Source organism: Pogona vitticeps, chromosome 3 (genome assembly GCF_051106095.1).
Source record: "Pogona vitticeps strain Pit_001003342236 chromosome 3, PviZW2.1, whole genome shotgun sequence".
Taxonomy (NCBI): domain Eukaryota; kingdom Metazoa; phylum Chordata; class Lepidosauria; order Squamata; family Agamidae; genus Pogona; species Pogona vitticeps.
Genome location: NC_135785.1, coordinates 1,467,166 through 1,486,587, shown reverse-complemented (window position 1 = coordinate 1,486,587; position 19,422 = coordinate 1,467,166). Strand labels below are relative to the sequence as shown.

The window sequence follows — 19,422 nt, the reverse complement described above, 5'->3', positions numbered from 1 at the left end:
CTGATCTCTCTGACCAGGATGGAGCTCACCTGAGCCCATTCATGGACAGGTGGGGTGAGGCAGCCTGCCTTCAGCAGAGACCCCCTGTGAGCAGATCATGGAAAAGATAATTCTGTTCACCAGCAAGTGCTAGGATCTTTTGTGTCGGCTAGGGGATTTTGGGAGTCGTAGTCCAAAGGGAAAGGTTACCAGACTTTGCTGGGAACCCACAAGGGTATGCCATGGACTGGAACGTGTCTCTCCTCAGACAAGAGTGAGGCAAATCCTCTCAGATGGAAAGGGTTCAGAGGTGGGGGAACAAACTCCACTGCTCCTCCTGAACCACCACCACCCTCCCCTTTGAGCATTTGCACCCACAGGGCCTATTCTGGTCCCTATAAGCTAGCCTGCTGGAGGATACTGCCCCATCTCCAGCCCAGTCGGCTTCCGCACATGGATTAGTCTTCTCCTTTGCCTCAGCAAAAAGTCTTGGGATGCACATGGTCAGGACATCATCTGGTGCATGGAAGCTGAGCATGTGCCTTGCTCCTGTCGTCCAGGAGCCGGTGTTCACCCTGTCTGGAAGGAGCCCCACTTTGAGCAGGAGGAGGAAGATGGGGAGTTTCAGAGACCCTGGGGCACCTTGAACCATCCTTGCCGTTTTGAGAACCTCAGAGGGAGTCATGTGTGGGGATGCGGCGCCACCCAAGTGCCACTGGAGAATGGTTCGGTCAGTGCAAGCGCAACGGGGGGGCCTCCCTCAGGGAGGTATCGGCCCATTAAATGCTCACATGACACCCCCTCCCCCCAGGTGAGAGGGGCACCTTTCATTTGGGAATGGCCACTCAGCTTGGAAAAATCCTTTTCAAAGTGAATTCAGTCCCAGTTTTGGTTCCAAGCTCATGATAAGAGTGGCAGCTTTTGATTCTCTTAGAAAAAAGCAACTGATTTCTGAGAAGGGGAAACCGTGAAGAGAATTGTGTTTCTCGTTCCTTTTTAACAGCTGAGCACTACAAGCTTCTGCCCTCTGGTTCAAAAGCACAATTTTCTCCGTCTGCCTCATTGTCAGCACATGAGACGCAGCAAACACACACACACGGCACTTGGTCCGCGTGAGGTTCCTTCTCTCCTTCTCTGCCACTTAGGGCGGATGCACGTTCTGCACCTAGAAAAGAAACTGTAAAATTACAATTCAACCAGCTACAAATCCATCTCAAAGTAGCATTGTCGAGTCTGCATTTGGCTGGGTTGGCAAGGTGGGTCTCGTTAGAAGCCTTTGCTGAAACCCCCCCATGTTAGGCATCCTTCATTCTTGAGAGAATATAGTAACATGCTCTGTAGGGAGGACTTGAAACAGCGTCTAGTGGGGCTGAGGAGGCCAATTTGAGAGTGACCATCCCTTTCCGTGTTGTTTCGACGCTGTATGCGAAGCTGGCGTGTCCTCTCCAGAGCACAAAGCCTGGGTAAAATAATATGGAGGATAGGCTGTTACCCAAGCATCAAATTCCCTCCTCTCCATGTCTTTGAAATAGTCCAATGGAAAGGCAAGAGCCAATACAACTGGTTCCAGCGATGTCGCAGGAGTTGCCAGAATGACACAAACTGCCTCCGGGACTCCGGCTCTGGATTTTGCCTCGAGGTTAACTCCTGAAGCCTTTTCCATGAATGGATATAGCCACAAGGCAGTGGAGGTTTGAAATCGGAGTTTTCCTTCTCCTAGATGGGCTGCCTTCCAAGGCTGACGGGCCCCACCTACCTTGCTGAAACCCAAGACGTGCTAAATCCACAGATTTCTCTAAAAGCTTGTGATTGGACCCGGAAAAGAGGAGATTAGACTGGCACAACCTGGGGGTTTGAGTCTTGGAGATAAAGTGCCATTGATTATCCCCTTATGGTACAGTAGAGCCTTGTAGCACAGGGGTTAAACTGTAGTGCTGCATTCAAGACTCTGCTCACAACCTGAGTCCCGTCCCAGCAGGCCCAGGTTGGTTAATTCGGCCCTTGCATCCTTCCAAGGGCGGTAAATTGAGTAGCCATCTTGCTGGGGGGGATGTGTGTGCGTGCATTGTGTATAGCCTGCATAATTAAATTGTAAACCATCCAGAGAGTGCTTTTAAATGCTATGGGGCAATATATAAGCAGGACGCTTTTGCTTTAATTAAGAAGTTACCACAGGCATTTACTGCTCTGTTTCAAGTTGTAATCTCCAGCATTCAAGAGCCAAGGCCCAGGCTAACTTCTTGACATGTACTTTACACTGATTGTGATGTGCCAGTGTAGAAACACACTAACGTTCTCATACAGCGGACCCTCGACTTACAGATGGCTTGACTTACAGACTCTTCGAGTTACAGACTTCTCTGGCTGCAAAATTTAGGTTTGCAGCCGGAGAATCAACCTATAGACCAGAAAAAAACAACAACCCAAAAACCCCATTTTGTTCCAAAATGGAACAAAAACGGCCAGTTACGGGATTAATCGATTTTCAATGCTTTGGAGGTCAATGGAGACTCGACCTACAGACTTTTTGACTTGCAGCCACCATTCCAATATGGATTAATTCTGTAAGTAGAGGGTCCACTGTATCTCTTTCCAACTTGTAATTTTGCTGGAGTGATGGTTTGGAGCACCAGGCTGTACATTTGAATTCCTCTGCCTTTTTTCCTCTCTTTGATAACTCTGCTTCTCCCCAGTTTTTACCTTCTATCCTGCTGAAGGGTTACATACCATGTTTCCCTGAAAATAAGACAGGGTCTTATATTAATTTTTGCTCAAAAAAAAAAAAAACCACAACACATTAGGGCTTATTTTCAGGGGATGTTTTATTTTTTTCATGTACAACCATCTACATTTATTCAAAGACTGTCCTGTTATCTTCTTCTGGTTGCTGCACAAGGGTGGAGGGCAGGGTTTCACTTAACTGGGGCTTATTTTTGGGGTAGGGCTTATATTAGGAGTATCCTGAAAAATCCTACTAGGGCTTATTTTCAGGTTAGGTCTTATTTTCGGGGAAACAGGGTAGATAGACTTTGAAAGTCTGGGAAAAATGTGGCGTACTTACAGCTGGTGCTAATAAAAGGCACTTGCTCATCTGAGGTTGCTGGCATTTAGGTTTTCTTTTACACCTCTGGATCTGCACAGCATCACCTTTTTGGAACAAGGAATTGTAATAAGCGGGGAAAAATGGGGGGGGGGGGAGAGAGTAATGCCATGTAGTATATTCCTTGGCCACATGGTGGCACCACCCCCATTGATTTGGGAGGATTTCCAGACCTCATCCTCCGTAATGCAAGAGGAGGCGAGAGGGGATACCTTTATAGGCCACTAACAGTTAGACGACCACCAGGGGTGGGGAGTGGGGGTGATTCTGCTTCCCCCCCCTTCCATATATTGTTGCTTTCTGTGAGGGTGCTGCCAAGGTAGTCTGATCTTATTTCAGTCTTCAAATGTAAGGATGATGTTGCAGCCTAGACTTGCAGCTGGGATTTGTGAAGACTCAAAGCAATGAAACTCTTGATCGGCATTTAGGAAGGAGCGCGTCCCGAAGAGGGGGCCCATCTTGCACGTCTTCCTCCATTCGTATCGCACCTCAGCAAACTCCACGCAGTGCCTACGGCTTAGAAATGATGGGGACTTTGGACGGAACGGACCATAGTCTTCTGGGATGCAGAAGAGAGAGAGGTGAACCAGGCCACAGAAAAAGCTAAAATCTCTGTCGTTGGGCTGGAATCTGAGGAAGAAATCCAAGGGCCTTGCCTCTTGCTTTCTGCAAGACTGCAGCAATCCAGATCAAAACAGATCTGACCGATGGTGCTCCCATTTTCTCTTGAATTCCTCCAGCGTTGGAGCCCTCACCACCTCCCCTTGAGGTCATTCCTTCTGTTGTTGTACTGCTCTAACAATTAAGATGTTTTTTTTCCTGATATTCAGCCGAAATCTGACTTCCTGATGCTTGAGCTCATTCTAACATGTCCTGGACTCTGGGGTGACCGGGAACAGATCCTGCCCTTCCTCTGGATGACAATCTTTTAATCCAAAAACATAACAAATGTTTCCCTACCCTGTGATGGTGAGATTCATTTTTCTGGGCATCCAGGAGTTTGTGAAATGTTTTTAGACTGTTTTCCTGCATTTTTGTACTTAGGGTAAAATGGACATCTTCAGTGACTGTTGTCAAGAGCTTTGAAGCAGTTCGTTAAAAACTGACATAGTTACACGTAACTTGTTGCTTCTAGTTAACAGGCAATGTAACTAGCAGATACAGAGTTGCTTGTCAAGGGTAAATATAACACCTAGTAACTTCTGAAAGTTACTTTCAAAAAGGCTTTTGAAGGTCTCTCCAGAGGTGTTTGGATAGGAATTTATGTTGCATTTTTCTTACTTGCTGGTAAGGACAAGGATAACAACAACAGCCACAATCTTAGGGCGGAAGGGACCCTCCTCTGGATCATGGAGTCCTTGCGGGGATTCAAACTCACAACTGCTGTCATCTTGTTTCATAGATTACGAACAGAACTCTCCTTGGTGGGTTGTTTGTGTCTTTATGGGCTGCCGTCGCTGTGCTTGCCCCACCTGTGAGCTTAGCTTCATAGTGGGGGAAAAGGAACTGATTTTGTCCCGAGAAATCTTGCACACGTTCTGGGGAAAAACCCACTTTTTTTGGGAGGGGGAAACAGCTGGGTGCCTCAGTCTTGCCCTGGAGGTGAGACTTCTTATGGAGGCTGGAGAGTCCTCCCTCGGCTCCCTCAACAAAAATCTTTAGACTATTTGTCATGGTGGATAGTCATGTCCTCCCCAAGTGCAAGGCTGGGGAACAGCTACTTTTGGGGGCGGCTGTTCTCAGAACTCCCTTCCCCAAAGTTACTTTCCTAAGCTCTTTCCCCAGCAGGGAGCAGACGTCATCCTGGCCACCAAAGGGACCTCTGTTCCCCCGGTCCCCGTGGGGTGCCCAGATGACGGGCATCTCCCTTCCAGCCCTCTCTTGATCGGAAGGGTTTCATGGCTGCTCTACGTGGTCTCCCCAGTTCTCTATATCTGCATATGTTTTATTGTGCTTCGCTTCTGCGGACGGCCTCATTAAATGTAAATTGAAGGCATCTTTGGGAACCTCATGGAGACGCCTCCTACAGCGAAGGAATGCAAAGCACAGCAGGCAGCAAGCGCTTACGGGCTTAGCAGGATGAGGCGCCTTGCCTGGCTCTTAAGGAGAACCGTGGACAGTTAACACCTTCTGTGGAACGCCAGGCCGAGAAAAGAGGATCGTGGTAGTTGTGAGGGGTTGCCATGGTGATGCTGGGATTTATTTATCGCTTCCCATAATATCTTTTCCTACACGTTAGTAAGCTTACTCATCCCCTCTCACGTCTTCTATCAGAACTTTAAACATGGAGTCAGGGCAACAGAACAGGATGGAATTCAGGATTTAATCTATATACTTCCATCATATTTAAGGGCTTCGTTGAAACCAGGGTGACTCTAAAGGCGTGGAATCGCCCTCTAGTTCCTGTTGCCAAGGCTGATGGGATCTCAGAAACATTATGGATCCTGAGGGAAGTTTTCACAGGGTTCCAGTTTTGTCATGAGAGGAAAAACTGGGGTGAGCCTCTGGGGGCCCTCATAAGTGGTCAGACGGTGCCATCCCTCAGAAACTTCTAGATCGAGGTCTCTGTGAATGCACACTATAGAGATTAATCTGCGCTTGCGTGGAGGTTTCCAGAATGTTCTACAGCTTTATCCTGTATTTGCCAGGACCACCCCCCCCCCCCCGCTACACATGGTGCACCCATCCTGGCGATTGCCTCAGTTCCTTCTTGCCACCGCTGAGGTTTCAGCTCTCCATTCACCATTATCTTCTCTTCAACTGTTAAAGAAAGAAAAATAAAAGGAGATCAGTGAGATATTTTCTATCTGTATTCGCTCTTCCTACCGCCCCCTTCCCCTTCCTTCCCACCATTTTATGGCCCCTACAGGGCCCTTTAAGTGGTGCACTTCGTTCCCTAATAATATCCCCCTCTCTGACGGACGCAACTCCTGCCTTTTTGTCTCGGAGAATCACACCAACCGTCTTTGTGTCAATTCTGTAGAAACCTTACAAAACAGGCTCTCAAACTCCAGCAACAGTGCCTCAGGTCTTTCCTGTTGGAACACTCCCTCCGTCCTGTATCCCCTATCATGAAAGCCACACAGACTTCTCAGCCTCACACTATCTTTTCAGATATACCCACTGCTTCTCCAACCTCAAAATCTCAACCTCTCATCAAAGCCAAAATCTAAGTAAAGGTTCCCCTTTAGTCCAGTCGTGTCCGACTCTAGGGCCCGGTGCTCATCCCCGTCTCTAAGCCATAAAGCCAGCGTTTGTCCGTAGACAGTTTCCATGGTCACGTGGCCAGCGCGACTAGACACAGAACGCCGTGATCTTCCCACTGTGGTGGTACCTATTTAGTTAGGCATCCTTCTGTCTCGAAAGACTATGGTACCATGCTCTGTATGGAGGACTTGGAACAGCGTCTAGTGTGGCTGAGGAGGCCGATTCGAGAGTGACAGTCTCTTCCACACTGAAGACAAATCCAGTTTGTCCCCTGTCCAGCTCCCTGGTTTTGCTGCTTTTGTGACTTCCTCTTTGCCTCAGCCTGCTGGGCAAGGGTCTCTTCAAATTGGGAGAGGCCGTGATGCAATGCCTGCCTCCAGGCTGAACGCTCAGATGTCAGGGTTTCCCATTTGTTGAGGTCTATTCCTAAGGCCTTCAGATCTCGCTTGCAGATATCCTTGTATCGCAGCTGTGGTCTCCCTCTGGGGTGATTTCCCTGCACTAATTCTCCATACAGGAGATCCTTTGGAATCTGACCATCAGCCATTCTCACAACGTGCCCAAGCCAACGTAGACGTCGCTGTTTCGGTAATGTGTTCATGCTGAAAATTCCAGCTCGTTCTAGGACTACTCTGTTTGGAACTTTGTCCTGCCAGGTGATACCAAAAATCCGTCGGAGGCAACGCATATGGAAGGTGTTCAGCTTCCTCTCCTGCCGGGCACAAATGGTCCAGGACTCACTACAGTACAGGAGTGTGCTTAGGACACAGGCTCTATAGACCTGGATCTTTGTATGTGTCGTCAGCTTCTTATTGAGCCATACTCTCTTTGTGAGTCTAGAGAACATGGTGGCTGCTTTGCCAATGCATTTATCCAGCTCGACATCCAGAGACAGGGTGTCAGAGATGGTTGAGCCCAGGTACACAAAGTCATGAACAACCTCCAATTCTTGTGTGGAGATGGTAATAGAAGGAGGTGAGTCCACACCCTGGCCCATGACTTGTGTTTTCTTCAGGCTGATTGTTAGTCCAAAGTCTTGGCAGGCCTTGCTGAATCGATTTATGAGTTGTTGGAGGTCTTCAGCAGAGTGGGCAACAATGGCTGCATCATCTGCGAAGAGGAAGTCCCGCATGCATTTCAGTTGGACTTTGGTCTTCGCTCTCAATCTAGAGAGATTAAAGAGCTTTCCGTCTGATCTAGTCCGGAGATAGACACCCTCGGTACCCATTTATCTACTCGCATTTTTACATGCTTTCAAACCGCTAGGTTGGCAGGAGCTGGGACAAGCGACGGGAGCTCACTCTGTTGTGGGGATTCGATCTTAGGATTGCTTGGTCTTCTGACCTTGCAGCACAGAGGCTTCTGCAGTTTAACTCACAGTGCCACCACGTCCCTGTGGTGCCAAAATCTAAATCCACCTCTAAATCCAAAGCCTCGGGATCAACATCAAAATCAACTCCGACATCGAAGCCTCCCTCAACATCGGAGCATTCCAGATCCAAGAAATAGAAAATATCTTCTACTGATTCCCAAACTACCAAACTACCACTGCCTTCCTGGTTTACAACTGATAAGTCTATGTCTTCACTACCCATCCAAGTTCAGTCAACCATCTGCCTCGCCTCTCCTTCTCTGGATGATTATTCCTCCACCATCCAGCCAACCACCTTTGCCTCTACTCGCCCAAATTCCAGCATGGGCTAATATCTCGGCTGAGGTAACAATAATTCCACAATCGGCCTATTCGAGTCCCAAATTCATGGCTTACTCTGTCTCCATTTGTGAGTCAGATTCAGCATCTTTCCTAGCTGATCCGTTACTTTTATGTAAATGAACTCGTAAGACCAACCATACACGGGAGACTTGCCAATCTGATGTCGAATTTCAAAGCCTCCAATATCTACGGGGTTGCTGGCATCACACAACTCCCAGGCTTGATGCTGTCATCCAAAACAAGGCACCTTATACGACTCTCCAACCTACTGCGAGCCTCCACCCAAGCGGTATCGACACAGGTTGTATTGATATTGGCAACCTGATACTGGCCTCTACAAAGAGCCGAAACAACCTCAGTATGCATCCTATTTTCCTTCCAATTCCTCGGACTCACCATCTCTCCCTCGATACCATCCGAGACCCCAGGAATACTACCAATCCTTTTCTGAGGCTCACACTGCACCTCCTTGTCCGGTACCGAAACCGCACAAGACCTCGTAAGAGGAGTCATCTTGTCGAGCCGCTCACTGCTCAGCCACCTGTGGTACCGAAGCAGCCTCGACTTTGGCTACATCACAACCTGCCGAATCCGCCATGCTCTCGCACATCCATTCCTCTTGTCTTCAAGTCACTACCACTTACACTGGACCCTCACCTGCACCTCTAGATGCTACCCAGGCTCACCAGCTTAAGTGCTTTATGCCTCACCGCTCTACTCATTCTTTATTGCCCAAACACAGTACCAATAAGCCTAAGTGCTATCTACCTTCATCTCCACAGGATGTCCTTCCTAATAACTCTAGCTCTCCACACAGACAGTGATCAACGCCATCAGGTCACCAGCCACACTCCCTGATTCCAAAACCGCAGACTCTCTACCATCGCAGGAGTCTCTTCCTGATCTACCGACACCTGATTCGGATGTGGCTGCCAACAATCGTCCATCTCCATCAGAGGATTTCTCCTCTAATTCACATCTCATCTTTCGTATAGCTGAGGTCATGGATCTTGATGTCCAACCACCTGTTGAATCAGAATCTGACAAGATATACGAAGATATCAATGAAAATCAGACACCGCATGGGATTTACAGTATTTTCCTGGTTATAAGACGACCCCCCCCTTTTCTAACCCCAAATTAGAAAAAGCAGGGATCAAAAGACTCCCTTTTTGCTAAGGACCTTGCCTTGGCGAAAGGCAAGGAAAGCGGCTGTCAAAGTGACTTCGCTTTTCCTTGCCTTTTGAGAAGGCACGGAGCTTAGCAAAAAGGAAGAGAGCAATGACTCCCCTTCCTTTTTGCTAAGCCCCATGTGCCCTGGCCTTTTGAGAAGGCATGGAACTTAGCAAAAAGGAAGGGAACAATGCCCTTGTTGGAACGGATTGATTCTCTGTTGCCCGTCTTGCCACTGTGTTTTTGGAGTAGTCTTTGCAAATTTTTTATGACTTTATTTGTAGTTGTGCCTGGAAACACAAATGGGGAGGGGAGATGACAAAGGGCAGTGATCTTTAAAGAGCCAGTTCCTTTCCTGTTCAACAAAAGACACAGAAATCAAAGCCGACTTGAACGGACCAGAAATGAAACATGGATGTTTTTGCTGTGCACATCCATTGTAGATAAACAGATTTTGATAACACTGAGAAGTTTTAATCCTCCTCCTCCCCCAAGTTGATCCTTCAAGAGCTGCACCTTGCCATCTTTCCCGCTGGTGTGATACAGTGTCAAGAATGGTAGCAAGTGATGTGAAGAGCTGGAAGAAGAACAGCATGCAGGTAGACAGCTGGATAGTTTATCCTCTTGTCTTTTTTAGATCTACAAGTAGAATGGCATTCTTCTTGTCTTTTGCTTCCTTCATCTTAAGTCACTTGATGTTTTGTTCTCCTTCTTAGACAAACAGATCAGCTGGGAGTTGCAGTCCAACATACCTGGACGCTACACTGGCAGCAGGCTGACTTACCTTAGCATCACACGCTCTAAGAGGGAACACGAGAAAGCCATACACAGCACACCAAATCGATGAATAAGAGAGGAGGTAGGGTAGAATCACCCCAGGCCCCTGAGAGATCCGTTCCGTCCCTTTACTGAGGGCTCCAGCATCTCCCTTAAGGTTATGCACGTACGTCACAAAGACAGAGCAAGGAGGCTGGTTCTCAGGCTCCAGCAGCACCATGCCCGGTGGACAACTCCCTCAGCGCCAACCTCAGGAAGAGACGCAGCATTTACAGGCCATAAATTGAGAGCAGCCTGTCTTCATCTGTTGTGCGATCTCAGATTTATTCCCAGTGATTCATCGCTTCATTATAGAATTTACTACAGAGGACAAATTATGCCATCTTTGCAAGAGGGCCCCAGAGTTATCTCGGATCTCATCTCCCTTCTCCTCCGTTGACATCTGCACCTCTGGGTTTTCAGAAAAACATGCCCCCCTCTCCCCCCCCCCACTTTTTGAATCCTTTCCTGACCTCCCTTGGTAAGGAGGAAGGTGTGAGGCTGTGCGGGGCCGTCTTTGTGTTACAGGGTGGCGCCCCTCGGGTCACACCTGAGATCTGCCCATTGGCCTTGCCTGGTAGCTGGGTCAGCTCTGTCAGCAGAAGGTGGGGGGGGCCAGCAAGAAGTGCCCGGTTATTCATGTCATTTAAAGAAACCCCGTTTGATTAAGACTCTTTGGTGGCCATCGTTCTTTGGGGAAAATGAAGAGGAGATTGACTTCAGACAAGCCTGCTTGTATTGTTATTCAAAGACACCAGGCACAGTCAATCAAAATTATAAAAACATTGTCTGGCATTATACTATGACAGATGCATGTTTTAACCAAAAACCTAAGTATCTGTTAAATATTGGCACACTAGGCATCCTGTTCCTAATATTGTTGGTTTTTGTAGCTCTGATTTCTGAGCTCTGCAACTGATTATAGCACTGTGTGAAATCTCGTGATGCTGCTCCCAAAGCCCCAAAGACTACGGGGACCACTGAAGCGTGTTTCTTCCAGAGGCGAGATGTTTCGATGGCCAGGTCTCTGTACTTTGTTAGTTTTTTCAGTTCTTTATTTTCAGCTCTGGCATCCCCTGGAATTGCAATGTCAATGATCCGGACATTTCTTCGTTCTATTACTACTCTGTCTGGTGTTCAAGGTGTCCGTCAATTTGGATCCGGAAATCCCACAAGATCTTGACTTCCTCATTTTCTGACACCTTCTCCACCTGATGTTCCCAAGGGTTTTTTGGAGGCTGGCAAGTTATATTTTTTGCATAATGACCAGTGCACTAATTTTGCCGTTTTGTCTTGTCTAATTTTGCCAACTCTTTGTGCAATCTTTGGACATTCGCAGATGAGGTGTGACACAGCTTCTTCATCATCATCTTCCTGCTGCTACTACTACATTTGCACCCCTGCCCTTCCATTAAGGCAATTTACACTCATGTAGGGAAAATGACGTTAAGTCTTGGGGGCAAATTGCCCACCCTTGCCAAGGGGCTGGTTAAATTCCTGAGGGCCCACCTGATGGCACACCTGTGCAATGCAACGGGCACATTCTTCTTAAAGAGTGGCAACCTGCCACAAAGACTGAATGCTATCTCCCCTGATGCCTGCACGTACGGGTAGTCGGATTCTCTGGCCATCATTTTTTAAGAAGGATGTTAAAAACTGCAAGATAAATGGGACAGCGCAACACAGTGCCCCCATCATCAACCCATTAAAATCAAGACTATCCTCCATGAACATACAAGGCCAAAGGCCTGTTCATTTTTGACTGTAAGCAACAGTCCACTAAACCCACGGCTGTTTATCTCTTGCCCTTTGCACAAGGGGGGGGGGTAACTGGGAACCCCTGGCACTCACAGAAGCCCCCTTACTTTCCATGGGGCCATCGCCAGATGGCTCACCTGCAAAGATCGCATGGAGCACTGCACCCACAGGATGGTTATGCTCCCCATGTCTTAACAGGATTCTGTGCTAACCATTTTACAAGTCCAGCATGAAGAGGTGTGTCTTCACACCTCATCAGGCTTGGCTCCCTGACCGAAATTGGGACCATTCAGCCATTCCCCGCTCATCTTCGGAGTAAGGGAGATGATCAGCCTGGGCTGTTTGCTGTTCAGGAGATCTGGTGTGTGTGTGTGTGTGTGTGTGTGTGTGTGTGTGTTGTGTGTGTGTGTGTGTGTGTGTGTGTGTGTGTGTGTGTGCGGCGGTGGGAGAAAACCAAATGGAAAGTGTTGTTCTCACTGCCTGTCACGTGAAAGGAAACGGTGAGAAGCGGAGGTGGTGACGATGGCCGGGTCTAAACTTAGCTCACGCTCCAAGGCTGGAATGCAAACTATGAATCCTGCGTTCCGGAAGGTTACAAAGCCTCCTTCGCAAAAGGGTCTGAAGGCGGAAGCGTGCCTCCCATCGGGCCCCACCCCCCTCCAAGCTCTCATTCACTGACAGCGAGGAAGAGGCAGTCTTCACATGCTCAGAGGAACTAGCCCCATCCGTCTTGTGCCCACCACCATGTTCCCCTGCACAGAATACTTCACTCCGATCATCTTTTAGTTATTAATCATCGTCATCTTCATCATAATATGCCATCATGTCAGTTCTGGTTTATGGAGATGCTCGCCAGGGTTTACTAGTCCTTCTAGTTGGCACTCCGGAACCGCCGTGTGGCTTGCCCAAGGCCACACAGGCTGCCTCTCCTCCTACAGTATGTTTATATATATATATATATATAAAATGTAAGTTAGATTTTCTCTCTCTCTCTCTCTTTAAAAGAAAATAAAGGCTCAGTTCCGGTGAATAATGCCTGATTTTAATAGCTAACAATGCTCTACAAGAAAGCTTCCATGAATTCCGAAGTAATCTGGATCTAAGCCGTTTAGCCCTACACTTAATCTGTCAACTGAATAAATGAGTTTAAAGTCTCCAAGTTAAATGGAAGCTTTTCTCCATCAATGAATGATACGTTTAACCATTTCTCAGACAGGAACGTATCCCAGTCTTTAACTATCAAAAAGAGGCATTTTATTATCACACGCACACACACAAACACCCAAAATATGCCACTTCTGTTTGCATCGGTAGCTGATTTTTGCCCACTACTGTACGTCATTTTCAGGAGGGAAAGACTGGTCTGCACAGAGAAGGCAAAAGTTACTTTTTCTGGACGACAAGAATGCTGTTACCTGCATGGCCAAGGCGTGAGGAAGAAAGGCAGTCAAACCAAAGGCTCCATCTAAACCAGACAGATGTTTTTTATTGTGCAGGTTCTTCTTCGTACGCTTAGTTTCATAAGCTTCCCTGGGTATCATCCTAGGAAAGGCCCAAGATGGGAATTATCCATCAAGAAGCAAACAAGGAACGTCGCCCGTATATATGGTGTGACCAGGAGGCTCAGCTCCTGCAGGCAGGAAATTAAGAGGCTCAGAGCCCGGTTGCAAGGATGAAATTGTGCACATAATTCCTGACCTTACCTGGGCGAGGCAAAATTTTTATCTCAACTTGTTGCAGTGGGTCCTGGTTCATTGCAAAGGAGAGCAACGCTAACTGGATTTTATGTCCAGTTATACCAGGAATAACTGTGCAAACCAGTTCTCTGGAAATCTCTAGAAAATCTAGTGAAAAAATAAATGAATTTAGAATTATGGTAACTTCCTTCCTGCTGAAAATGATCTTCAGGAGATGTTTTGAAAGGCAATTCTACAACTATCTGTAATTGGGGGGTTGGACTGGATGGCCTCAATGGTCTCCCCCCACTCTATGATTCTTAATTAAAAGCTGGGATCTTCTGATGCAGAAGTAAACTTCCCACTGAAAGCACTTCAATGCCTGACTCCACCCCGGGAATAAAACTTGAACAATACTAAAACAGGCCTTTAGTAGAGACTAAACAAACGAGCAAAAAATAAAAGGACAGAAAGCAGTTATCAGATCAAGCCTTCTGTCATCTGGATGGCAGGGAAAGTATTAAAACAAACAGGGCAGAACCTGGTGCTTCTACAGTAATTCTAGACCCAAAGGGAAGAGCTCTTGTCACGTTCATTAACATGATTTCATGTTTATTTATATGATCTTTGTAGGCTTTCTGGGGCAGCCTTTGCAAAGTGTTTGAAAGCTTTAAGCGACAGCTAATGCAAAAGGTGGTAGGCAGACGGTGGTCTGAAGCAGGTCTCAGAGGTCATTAAGGCATGCTGGTCTTATTTATTCATTGATTGATTGATTGATTGATTGATTGATTGATTGATTGATTGATTGATTGATTGATTGATTGGATTTTTTGGGCCAATTGGCCTGCCTTTCAGTTTGCTTTCAAATCTGTTTCTGAGCATTTTTGAAATCTCTTTTGAATGCTCCTGATGGCTGTAGATTCATTGTACGTCGCCTCGGCAGAGCTGGTGGGCAGAAAGGAGATGGACAAATGTGATAAATAACAAAAACACATACACAAAAAACAAAAAACACCAGTCATCATCATCATCATCCCTGAAGAGTCTCTGCTGTGAAAGTCGAACTGGGCTTAAGTCTTATCCTTCAGAGCTACCGACGGCAAGGTGTGCCGTGCACATGCTGTGGCTTAGTGGGTGGTGCACCTGTTTTGCATTCAGAAGGTTTGATTGCCAGGTAGGTTCCAAGGAAGATCTGCTGCCTGAAACCCAGGAGAGCCAGGAGAGCTGCCGGTCAGGCTTGACAAGACTGGACTAGATGAATCAAGGGTCCAGTTCAGTGGGCCACACCCTCTTGTTCTCTGGTCAATCTATTTTCGGCACTCCCATCACCTAAAAGGGTAAGCCAGCTAGGCAAGGACGATGCCCCTCCTACACGTCATGCCAAAAACCTGCTGTAGTTGGTCCATTTCTTCATCTGACTTTTAGAGGTCATCTGACCTGGAGAACTCCGGAGCAGGAAAAAAACACGGGTGAGGTGGATCTCAAAGAAGGGATCCAAGGAGCAAAAGCTGCGAAGGACTCCAGCCAAGTAGTTGAAGTCGATTCAAAAAGAGAAAATGCAGTCTGGAAGGATGTCCACCAACTCCCATCCTCTGGTTGATCTCTAGAGTATGGGGGCGCTGCAGTTGTGTGCATCAAAAAGGGGTCACTCTGGACATGCTGGCCAGTGCACCCATAGAAGTGGTGGGTCAGGGGTCTCAGTGGTGGGTTTTAAGGAAAAATACTAAGTGGAGCCAAAATGTATTCTCGAAGGCTTTCACGGCTGGGATCCAATAGTTGTTGTAGGTTTTCTTGGGCTGTCTGGCTGTGTTCTGAAGGTTTTTCTTCCTGACGTTTCACCAGTCTCCGTGGCCGGCATCTTCAGAGGACAGAGTCAGAACTCTGTGCTCTGGTGCAGTTTGTGGGATAGTTGAGTATTTATAGCTGTGGGATCAGCTTCTGTCTTTTTCAGGAGATGGGTGATTGTGGTAATCAGCGTGTTTTTTGTTGTGGGTGTATTGTTGTGATAAGGGGGAGAGATGATCTGTCACTGTGATTGATGTGTGTCTTCAGCTGGTCATTTGTGTGCAGTGATCACCAGGCCTTGTGGCTGGGTGGAGTTTGTTGACCTTTTGCAGGCTCTATTTTTCAGTGCTGGGTGTGACAACCCCAGACCTACTGGGATATGCCACAGTTTCACTAAGCTGCCACCAACCATTCCCTATAAGAAGTCACACAGACCAGGGATGGATTTTTAACAAATAAAGGAATAAGGTTTATTAAATAACACACAGGGAAAAATAAAAGGATCAAGTGAATAAGATACAGTAACGTGGCTTAGTCTCAATCATACATACACACAGTTTGGTTCACACAGAACACTTAACTTGAAGCACAGACCCTGAACCTATCAGTTCTGGCTAACCATACAGACACCTGAACCTATCAGGTTGGTACTGACTGACACACAGTAGTACCCTGTCTGACACACAGACTCCCACTCAAGCTTCTTCTCTCAGCTCTCCTCCAGCTTCTCCTCCACACAAACTCCACATATATATACAGTACAGCCCCTCCTCCTGATGTCCCGCCTTCCACTCCCCATAGGATGGAACTTTCCCTCCAAACCCATGACAGACAGGTAACATCAGTGCTGTATGTAACACCTCCCCTCTTTATAAGTTGTTTTGTAGGGGGAAAGCTAAGGTGCTTTTCACCAAAAAACAACCTGGACCCCAAAACAAACAAAAACAGTCATATAATAACATACAATACCATACTTACTTATACTTACACTCTATTAGGCATTTAAACATTTACCATTAACAATACATCAAGTTACCTTTATTCATACAAACCAACATGTTTAATAAACAGACACATTTGACTTTTTGTCATCAAAATATATACATAGTCCATGTTTCTTTCGCCGTCTTCATTCTTCAGGTCTTCTTGACAAGGCGTCAGCAACACAGTTCACTGACCCTCTGACCACCTTCACTTCAAAGTCATAGTCTTGCAGGTTTAAAGCCCACCTCATAAGTTTACTATTGTGGGTTTTCATTGTCTTTAACCATTGCAGTGGTGAATGGTCAGTGCACAGAACAAAATGTCTTCCCCAGATGTAAGGCTTGGCCTTCTGGATCGCGTAGACTATGGCCAGGCACTCCTTCTCCACGGTTGCCAAATGTCACTCACCTTTCTGGAGTTTCCTACTCAGGTAGGACACTGGATGCTGGTCACCATTCTCATCCTCCTGGCAAAGAACTGCTCCTACCCCGCTGTTAGACGCATCGGTGTAGATGATGAACTCCCGGTCGAAGTCTGGAGCACGCAGCACTGGATAATGGATGAGCGCCTGCTTCAACCTCTGGAACGCCTCCTCACAGTCGCTGGTCCACGGGATGCGGTCATCAGTCTTCTTCCTCGTCAAATCGGTCAGCGGAGCCGCAATCTCGCTAAACCTCGGGATGAACTTTCTGTAGTAGCCCACCAACCCAAGAAATGATTTGACTTTTTTCTTGGTGTTGGGTCTGGGCCAATCACGAACTGCTTCTATCTTGGCCTCGAGGGGTTTTATCACTCCTCCCCCTACTATGTGACCCAAGTATTTTATTTCTGGGTTACCCAGCTGCAGTTTGTTCTCCTTGCAGGGCCTAGGCCAAAGCACTTCCTCCCCTGGGTCAAAGTGCCTCTCCCTGGCTTTCTGGTAATCCCAAGCTTTCTTTCTGACCTTTTGAGCTTGCAGGGTCTCTGCTGCTAGCTCTAGGTTTCTCTTTAGGTCATTCATCAAGGTGTCTATGTATGTCACAACGTCTTGTGGGTCATCCTGGGTGATCTGCTCCCAATTTTGTTTGATCAAATCAAGGGGCCCTTTCACCCTTCTCCCAAATAAAAGTTCAAACGGACTGAACCCGGTACTGGCTTGTGGCACTGATCGATAAGCAAACAGCTTCTGGTCCCAATTGTTTGGATTCTCTGCCAAGTAAGCCCTAATCATGCGCATTAGAGTCCCATTGAACTTCTCAGTTAACCCATTACTTTCAGGGTGATAGGCAGTGGTTTCCTTGTGCTTAATTCCACAGATTTGCCATAAGCGTTTCATGAGCTTCGATGTAAACGATGCGCCCAAATCTGTGATTATTTCTGAGGCAAATCCCATCCTGGACATATACCCCACCAAGGCATCTGCCACTGTGTTAGTTTCAATGTTAGTCAAGGGAATGGCTTCAGGGTACCTCGTGGCATGGTCCACAATGGTGAGAATGAACCTGTTCCCCCTCTTTGTGGCCTTGGGCAAAGGTCCCACAATATCCACCCCTATGCATTTGAACGGAGTGTCAATCACAGGCAAAGGGCACAACTTTGCTTTGGTCCTGTCGCGGCTATTCCCCTGCCTTTGACACACATCACATTGTTTACAGAACTCCCTGATCTGCTTCCCTATGTCAGGCCAGTAAAAATTCTGTGTGATTCTCTGCTGTGTTTTGTTCACCCCTAAGTGCGCAGCAAACATGTCAGAGTGCCCCCTTTGTAAGATCATGGGGCGATACTTTTCAGGTACCACTAGCTGACTTCTGATCCCATCTCCCCCTTTTGAGATATTCCTCAGGGTCTCTCTATATAAAATCCCCTTTTTCTCTAGAAATCTCATTGGGGTTTCAGGTGTTAGCTGGGCGTCAGTCACCTGTTCAAAACACTTTTGGAGAGTGGCGTCTGCCTTTTGCTCTTGGCCAAATCGGCTGTCTGTGGTTAAGGTTTCCACCACAGCTTCTGAACTCCCCCCACCTGCTTCCGTCTCTGGCTCATCATTACCCCCCTGAACTGTCCCTGTGGTGGCTTGTGAACGTGTAATCACTAGCACCCGTTTCACATGTTCAGCCAGGTCATTTCCCACGAGCACGGCTGCTGGCAGAGTCGATGAAATCGCTAGCCGCCAAACTCCCCTCCAGCCTTGAAAGTTCACAGGTACCTCCGCTACTGGCAGTGAGATCACCTGCCCCTCAATCCCTGCCACCTTCATGCTCTCATTTGGGATTACATATTCCCTAGGAATAATATCTGGATGGCACAGGGTCACCTGGGAACAAGTGTCCCTCAGCCCCCTATACTGATGGTCAAGTATTCCTACGTCCACCCCTGCTGTTTCAAACAACTGTGAATCTGTTCTCACGAGCAAGCAGCGCTTGACCTCCACAAGAGGACCATTTTCCTCAGCCTGATCAGCAGATGTAACTGTTCCAGATTGAGTAGCCATGGCAACAGGCTCCCTCAGTGACAAGGGGCTTTGCTCTTTCTGGACACAGAACACAGCTTTTGGCTTGGTTCCACTCGAATCCTGAGGCACAATTCCTTTTATCTGCTTCCATTTCTCACACCCTGAGATTAGATGGCCCTTTCCCTGACAGAAATAACATTTTCTGCTGTACTTGGAGTCTTTCTCCTCTGGTTTTGGTTTTCCCTCCAAAATCTGGTTCCTGGACTGGCTCTGCCCAGAAGTTTTATCAACAAAATGGCCGCCCATTTTTGGCAGGCTCTGAACTAACCCTTTGGAGTACTTAGGGTCCCATGTTTCCCTCATGTTTTCTTCAGAATAATTCAGGTTTTGATGTTGTGCCTTAACCTGTGTGCCTTCTTTTGGTTTCTTTTCTAGCTGCAATTCCTTCTCTTTTATTCTCAAATCCAGCTCCTTTTGCTTAGCCTCAAACTCAGCCCTGATCTGTAAAAGTTCTTCCTCAGCCCTAGCTTTTATCTCTTTTACTTTTTCTTCAGTCTTATCTCTGATTTCTTTTAATTTAATGTCTTTTTGCTGATTATATTTTTCAAGATCTTGCTCACTCTGTCTGACCTGAGCCTCATACTTTTCTTTCTTTGACATTTCTTCAACTGATAAATTGTTAATAAACTTATTTAGGAAATCCAATTCCAATTGTACCATTCTAATTTGGTGTTTCAGTTCCATCTCTTTTATCCTCATGGCCATTCCCCTTTTCTTGGCATCTGCCTCTGCCTGACGGATT

The 19,422-nt window shown here is 47.0% G+C and overlaps 1 long non-coding RNA gene across 1 annotated transcript in view; it reads right to left on the bottom strand.

Moving 5' to 3' along the window:
* Positions 1 to 19,422, bottom strand: part of LOC144587954 (uncharacterized) — a 494,427-nt gene that overhangs the window by 450,186 nt on the left and 24,819 nt on the right. The gene's annotated exons all lie outside the window — the stretch shown is intronic.